We start from the raw sequence: 7,904 nt of genomic DNA, 5'->3' as shown, positions 1-7,904 counted from the left end.
TGTACAGAAGAAGTCGTTTCCAGGCGTCTAAAGGACGCTGTGCAAGAAGCCATGTACGCCTTCAAATCCGCCATGGCGGAAGAGAGGGCGGCCACGTTGGCGGAACTGGGCGAGGCTCGGCGTCAGATTGCTGTGCTGACGCAGGAACTTCGCTCAGCCAAAGAAGACTCCGCCACCAGAGGTGACACCGCCACCCACACGACTCCTGCACGAGAGAGGGAGTTCGTAACGGTGGCCACGCAAACCGGCGAGCCTGCCGAAGGGGAGGCGACACAGCAAAAGGACACCGAAGCAGCTGCACAAGAGGAAGAAGAGAGGGAAGAAGTACCACTCGTCCCGCTTCCGGACATGTACAGCGCAAGTGCTATAATGAAGAAGATTGATAGTTCGCTTCTCGACGGCACACACCCCCACCACGAAAATCCCTATCCTTTTGTCCCACCAAACCATCCAAAACCACCACCCCCACATCAACCAGTTGGTTATCCAGAAGGCCTTGTAGGACTTTCCAGGGAGGATTATGAGCTGATCCTACCCTATCTTTACCACTCTGCAGATGCATTGTGTAACCATTTCTCTGGTGTACGGAGAAAAACTGAAGACGGAATACGTTACGTATGAACCCAACACCGAGGAACAGTACTCAGTCACTAGTAAGAAGAAAAAGAAAAAGCGTCACATCGACAAGAACAAGAAATAGATTTTCGGCACTCCTTGCCAGTTCGAGATATAACTAAACAGTCCAGAAACAAGTCTCAACAAATTCTTAGGGGAGTAAAGGCCAACAGGTCACAAACTTCCACTCGACCTTCCTCACAGTGAGCAAAGTCAAAAAAGAGCCGCCAGCCAGCATCCCGACACTTCGCCAGAAGATGATGGTTACGAAACCCACTGTAACGTTGCGACAAGACGACGCCACCACTCGGTTGATAAGCCGAGGAGAATTCATCACTATGATCACCTACTTTGTAGCGTGTTGGTCCACCTTGAGAATAAAAGCATCATACCATTTTCTGGATAGTGTGGGTTCGAGTCTTTTGTAGGACTTTTTTATTTGGTGGTCTCAGAGCCAATTTTTGTTTTCTGTGGCATGAATTTCGAAATAAAAGGGCGATGAAAAACATTTATTGGTGTCGTATTACAGCAGTCCTTTCTTTTACTGATTATTTCTGCATTTCCTTCTTGCTTCTATCACACTGGAGATAAGATTAGTCACCCTAAGGGGACGTCACCCTAATATGGTGTAGCACCAACTTCAGCCCCATTTATGGTCTCAAATCAGACAAGGACGAAGTCCATAAGTTTCTTCAGCTATGCCGCATCCGGCTGACACCACTCGATGGCGATTAGATCCCGCCGAGTCGTTGTCATAGCGTCAGAAGATTACAGCGAAATGTAGCAAGATCTGCGGAGGACTGAAGATATCCGAAACGAGCTAAAGTGCAATGGCCACATAAAACTAATTGTAGGCTAATCAGACGCGAGGTTGAGTTTCATTAGAAAAATCTTAGGAAACTGTAATTTATCCACGAAAAATTAGCTTCCAAATCACTTGTTCCATCGATTCTTCTTAGCCCAGGCCAAAATTCCAAGGCAATCGCTGTTCCATTGACAATGCTTGGGGTAGTGTATGACTGTTGTAACTTAACGCGACCGACTGAGCGTGGCTGTTAATCAGCACTCTGTCGAGTCTGGTTGAGACGATGTGCTTGTGGGCGGTGTTCAGATGTAGCCGCTAATTTGACATGAACATCCGCGCCGCGTGTTGTACGCTTTAAAGTTCCAGTGCGAAACGATCAATGTCTTATGGTGCAATGTGGAGTACAGTGACACCCCGATTAACGTACCTGGTTATGCGCAAATCAAGAGTTACGTAGTTACGTGCTTTTTTTTCTTTTCTTTTTAACACAACTATTCCCCCATTCCGCTGACACTGTGTTCGCCTTACGACAGGTTCCTACGTGTTTCGAGCGTAATCGTTTTAGCTACGAAGCTGGGTTCATTGATAGATTCTATGTCGTCCAAACGAAGTAGAATTGATTCATTCCCATCAAACAAAAAAACAAAATCATGACCCTCGCAACTTAATAATATTATCAAAGACTTCGATGCAAAAATTAAATTTTGTGAATTGGCAAAGAACTTCTACCGGAATCAACAGTCAGAACGATTATTACGATTGTTATAAAAGACAAAGAAAAAATTTTCTAAGGTGTGGAAAATGCTCATTTTTGAATGTGATAACCAAGTAAGATTCAAAAATTGTCGTGCTGATAAGAACATGGAGTGCTCTCAAGATCAGCTTTTTGAGGAATTGAAAGAACAAGTTGGGAAGGCGACCGAAGATGAAACGTTTAAAGCTAGTAACGGTTGGTTTAGCCGAGTCAAAAGTCGCTGTAATTGGCATAGCATCCCAGAAACTGGAGAGGCTGCAAGCGCTGATAGAGACTGCATCGCTCTATCCAGAGTGTCAAGATAACTAGGAAAATTATGGGGATTGCCTTTGATTTATATTTTAAGACCGTGCACTAGACCACGAGGCTATAAAGGAACGAGAGTCTCCATCCATTATTATAAACGTCAGCCAACAAAGATCCTACATTTATGCACACATATTTTGTTTATTACGATTTTTGTGACTCTCCTCACACTACCCAAAACAGTTTTGACCATAATCTCTGAATTAATAAAAGCAAACAAAAGATTTTTAATTTCAGTTAAACATCAACTTTTCTTTCAGTACATGTAAACTGAAGGTGGAGAAGGGAGAAAGGAAAGGAAAAGAAGCAAGAATCAGCAGAAGAAATTGCAAATTATATCTTTCAGAAAATTATTATGTGGTTCTCTGCAAATGGACTACCACTAAATTTTGAGAAAACACAGTTTATACAACTCTGTACAGTAAATGGCATAACTTCATTGATAAATATAGACTACGAACGGAAATATGTTGCTAAGGCAGGATACTCAAAATTTCTTGGTGTGTGCGTTGATGAGAAATTGAACTGGAAGAAACACATCGATGATCTGTTGAAACGGTTAGGTTCAGAACTTATGCTATTAGGGTTATTGTTCACTTTGGTGATAAACATATCAGTAAATTAGCCTACTATGCCTATTTTCATTCACTGCTTTCACATGGCATCATCTTTTGGGGAAATTCGTCAGTAAGAGAGAAAGCATTCATTGCACAAAAGTGTGTGATCAGAATAATAGCTGGCGTCCACCCAAGATCACCTTGCAGACATTTATTTAAGGAACTCGGGATATTCACAGTACCTTCGCAATACATACATTCATTTATGAAATTTGTCATTAATAACCTATGCCAGTTCAAAAATAACAGCAAAGTGCATAGCAACAACACTAGAAGAAAGGATGATATTCACTATTCTGGATTAAATCTCACTTTGGCACAGAAAGGGGTGAATTATGCTGCCACTAAAATCTTTGGTAATTTGCCAAATATTATTATAAGTCAGACAGATAGCCAACCAACATTTAAAAGCAAATTAAAACAATTTCTGAATGACGACTCCTTCTACTCAATAGATGTATTCTTAGATATGTAAAAAATTAATTAATTATTTTGTGTAAAGAAAATCTATGTTAAAGTGACACGTTTCACATCATTACGAAATGTCTTATTCATGATCTATGGAACAAGCATTAATGTATTTATGTATGTATGTACTACTGATGTCAGCTGCTTCGGGATTTGACGTGGAATCAGCGGCGAAGAGTGAAATGTGTGCCAGACTGCGGTTCGAACCCGGGATCTCCTGCTTACTACGCAGTTGTTTTAAGCACTGCGCCACCCAGACACAGCGTTTATGGGAACTGCACAGACCATCTCGACAATCCCGCGTCCGGCCATCCTGATTTAGGTTTTCCGTGATTTCCCTACATCACTCCAGGCAAATGCCGGGATGGTTCCTATGAAAGGGCACGGCCGACTTCCTTCCCCATCCTTCCCTAATCCGATGAGACCGATGACCACGCTGTCTGGTCTCCTTCCCCAAACAACCAACCAACCAACCATCTCGACACGCCTCTCGACCGAACCAAATTCCCACCAACGCCATCTATTCGCCAGTCCTTGTGCATGTTCTCCATGCTCGATACTGTCTGATTCCCGCAGGAGGTCGGATGTAATCACGCATCCGCATTGAAGAAAATGGATTCGTTGCCCATCAAAGCGAACCAATTACGTTGTTGTTGTTGTGGTCTCCAGTCCGAAGACTGGTTGATACCGCTGTCCATGGCACTCTATCCTCTGCGAGCCTCTGTATCTCCAAAAACAGCTGCAACTTACATCTTTCTGAATCTGCTTACTGTATTCGTCTCTTGCTATCCCTCTATAATTCCCCCCCCCCAACCCCACCCCTTACACACACACACACACACACACACACACACTTCCCTCCAGTACTAAGCTGATGATCCCATAATGTCTCAGAAAGTCTGCTATCAAATGATCCCTTCTTTTGGTCAAGTTGTGCTACAAATTTCTTGTCTCCCCAGTCCTGTTCAGTGCTTTTACATTGGTTGCGTGATTTAACCATCGAATCGTCAGCATTTTTCTGTAGGACCACATTTCGAAAGCTTCTATTCTCTTTTTCTCCAACCTGTATACCGTCCATGCTTCTTTTCCATACATGGGTACACTCCAGACAAATACTTTCAGAAAAGACGTCATAACACTAAATACTATATTCAATGTTAGAAAATTTCTCTTCTTCAGAAACGCTTTTCATCCCACTGCCAGTTTACATTTTATATCTTCTCTACTCCGACCATCATCAGTTATTTTGCCGCCCGAATAACGAAACTCATCTACTGCTTTAAGTGTTTCGTTTCCTGATCTAATACCCTACATTTCCCCTGATTTAATTCGACTACATTCAATTAACCCTTTTTTGCTTTTGTTGATGTTCATCTTATATTCTCCTTTCACCGTCCATTCCGTTCAACTGCTCTTCCAAGACCTTTACTGTCTCTGACAGAATTACAACGTCATTGGGAAATCTGAAAGTTTTTCGGTTGTAGAAAAATATCCGCTACCAGTCACAATAAAAGGTTATTTATTTGTCACACGACCGGTTTTAGGCTTGCGTCCATCTTCAGGTGTTTATACATTCATTTACATGTTTATACTGTTGTAAATGAATGTATAAACACCTGAAGATGGGCGCAAGCCCGAAACCGGTCGTGTGACAAATAAATAACCTTTTATTGTGACTGGTCGCGGATATTTTTCTACAACCGATAAAGGAACAGTCACGGAGTTCGACAGCATCCCCTATGGATAAAATTCACTCAAAGTTTTTATTTCTTCTCCCTGAAGTTTAATTTCTACTCCAGTTTTTTCTGTGGTTTCTTTTACTGCTTGCTCAATATACAGATTGAATTACATCGGCGATAGGCTACAACCTTGTCTCACTTGCTTTTGAACCACAGCCTTCCTTTCATGCCCATCGACTCTTGCTCAACTGCCATCTGATTTCTCTACAAATTGTAAATAGCTTTTCGCTCCCTGTATTTTATCGCTGCTACCTACAGAATTTCATAGACAGGATTCCAGTCAACATTGCCATACGTCTACAAATGCTATAAAGGTAGGTTTGCCTTTTCTTGAACTATCCTTTAAGATAAGACGGAGGGTCAGTACTCCCTCGTGTGTTCCCACGTTTCTCTGGAATCCAAAATGATATTCCCATTTCGGCTTCTATCATGTTTTCTATTCTTTTGTAAGGAATTTGTGTAAATATTTTGCAACAATGTCTTATTAAACTGATAGTTCGGTAATTTTCACGCCTGTCAGCAAGTGCTTTCTATGGAATCGGAATTACTACATTATTCCTCAAGACTGAGGGTATTTCGCCTGTCTTATACATCTTGCATACCAAATGGAAGAGTTTTGTCATGGCTAGCTCTCCCAAGGCTGTCAGTAGTTCTGACAGAATGTCGTCTACTCCCAGGGCCTTGTTTCGACTTCGATCTTTCAGAGCTTTGTCAAATCTTTCTCGCAGTATCATATCTTCCAGATGACCTTCATGTACGTCCACTTCCGTTTCTGCACTATTGCTTTCAAGTTGCTCTCCCTTGCATAGAGCCTCTACACACTCCTTCCGTCTTTCCTTCCTTTGCCTAGGATTGGTTTACCATCTGAGCTCTTGATTTTCCTGCAGCTGCTTCCCTTTTCCCTAAAGGTCTCTTTCATTTTCCTGTAAGCGGTGTACCTTTCCCCTCGTGAAATATTCTTCCAAATCCTTACATCTGTTCTGTAGCCACTTCTGTGTAGCAGTTATGCCCTTCCCGTCAGTTTCATTTTTTAAACGTTTGTATTCGTTTTCGTGTGCTTCATTTGATGCCTTTTTCAATTTTCTCCCTTCGTCAGTTAAATTCAACATCTCTTGTGTTATCCAAAGATTTCTACTAGGCCTTGTCTTTTTACCTATTTGATCCTCTGCTGCTTCACTATTTCATCTCTTAAAGCTACCCATTCGTCTTCTACTGTATTCCTTTCATCTGTCCTAGTCAATCGTTGCCTAATGCTTCACCCGTAACTCTCAACAAATATTCATATAAATTGCTTTCAGTCTTTTAAAAGCAATGTTTTGGAGAGGTTTACTTAGAATGTCAGCAACGTGTTCTCGATTTGGGTAGTATTGTATGTTGAACCATCCATGATTAGTTCATCACTGATGAAATGATACTTCACTTCAACGTGCTCAGTTATTCTTGACATTTGACCAGATTTCGTCATTGCTATTGCACTTTGGTTGTCCACTTAAAGTGTAATTTTTATATCTGTATTCAACAATTCTCCCATGAAATTCTTCAAAATTTTCTTCTTTTGACAACACTGAGCTGCAGATATGTATTCTGTGGATAGTTCAACATCACACACTTTCCTGTAGAACCAAGTGATTTGAGCAAATTGTACAAAAGTATACAATCTCTAGTACTTTTTCTATCTTTCCTGTCGCCTTCGGAATTTGCATCGCAGTAAGCCACTATTTCTTTTTCTTGTATTTCTGATGAGTAGAATATTCCACTCCCTGTCGTTGAATTCACGTATCTTAAAGTTCTCTTCAGATTTTGGACGTATAAGTGATATGGGTAACTCACTGCTCTGTTTTCATAGTTCACTGCATATGCTAAGTCCAGCGTAAATACAACAAACTGCCTGTAGTTCCACGATATGGAACGTTTCACTTTGCTGCACTTATTTCTCCTGTTTCTTCTTGTGGTGAAATTGGGGTTGTTAATTTTTCCATTCTGTATCTTTTCACAACTTCTTTAGGATATTTTTCTTGCTGAATATAAACATTTTCTTTCGTTCTTTTGATTTAAAGTCCAAAATACAATATTGGTTCTTCATCGACTGTAATGACAATATTTTTCTTAAGTTTTTGGAGGAGATTTTTCATTTGACAGATGTCTTCTCCAAATGGGTTCCCATTGTCAACATTTGTAGCAAGATACGTTTTCTTGTCAGTATCTGATATGTAAAACCAATGGACAGATTTCAGTTGGATGAAGTTTTCATTCTTAAGAAACTTGTTCAATTCCTGACTCCACTGACTTGTTTCAAACCATACAGTGCCTTTTTGAGCAGGCAAATTTTCCCAGGTGCCTTGCATCCCTCTGGAATTTCTGTGAAAATTTCCTTTTAGATCACCATTAAGAATTATGACACCAATTGTTGTAATTTTCAAATCTTCTTGCTCAGCAAGTGCAAATAAGAATCTCAGGAAATTAGTTTGTACAACAAAACTAAAAATATTTGCTTGATCTTTTTGATATCCTCGGGCAACCAACCTAACTTTGTACTTTCCATTATCCTTTTCCTTGAAAATCCATTTTCATGTAGTTACTCATTTTGCACGAGCAATTTC

Source organism: Schistocerca americana, chromosome 8 (genome assembly GCF_021461395.2).
Source record: "Schistocerca americana isolate TAMUIC-IGC-003095 chromosome 8, iqSchAmer2.1, whole genome shotgun sequence".
NCBI lineage: Eukaryota > Metazoa > Arthropoda > Insecta > Orthoptera > Acrididae > Schistocerca > Schistocerca americana.
Note: the sequence above shows the minus strand (reverse complement) of the source record.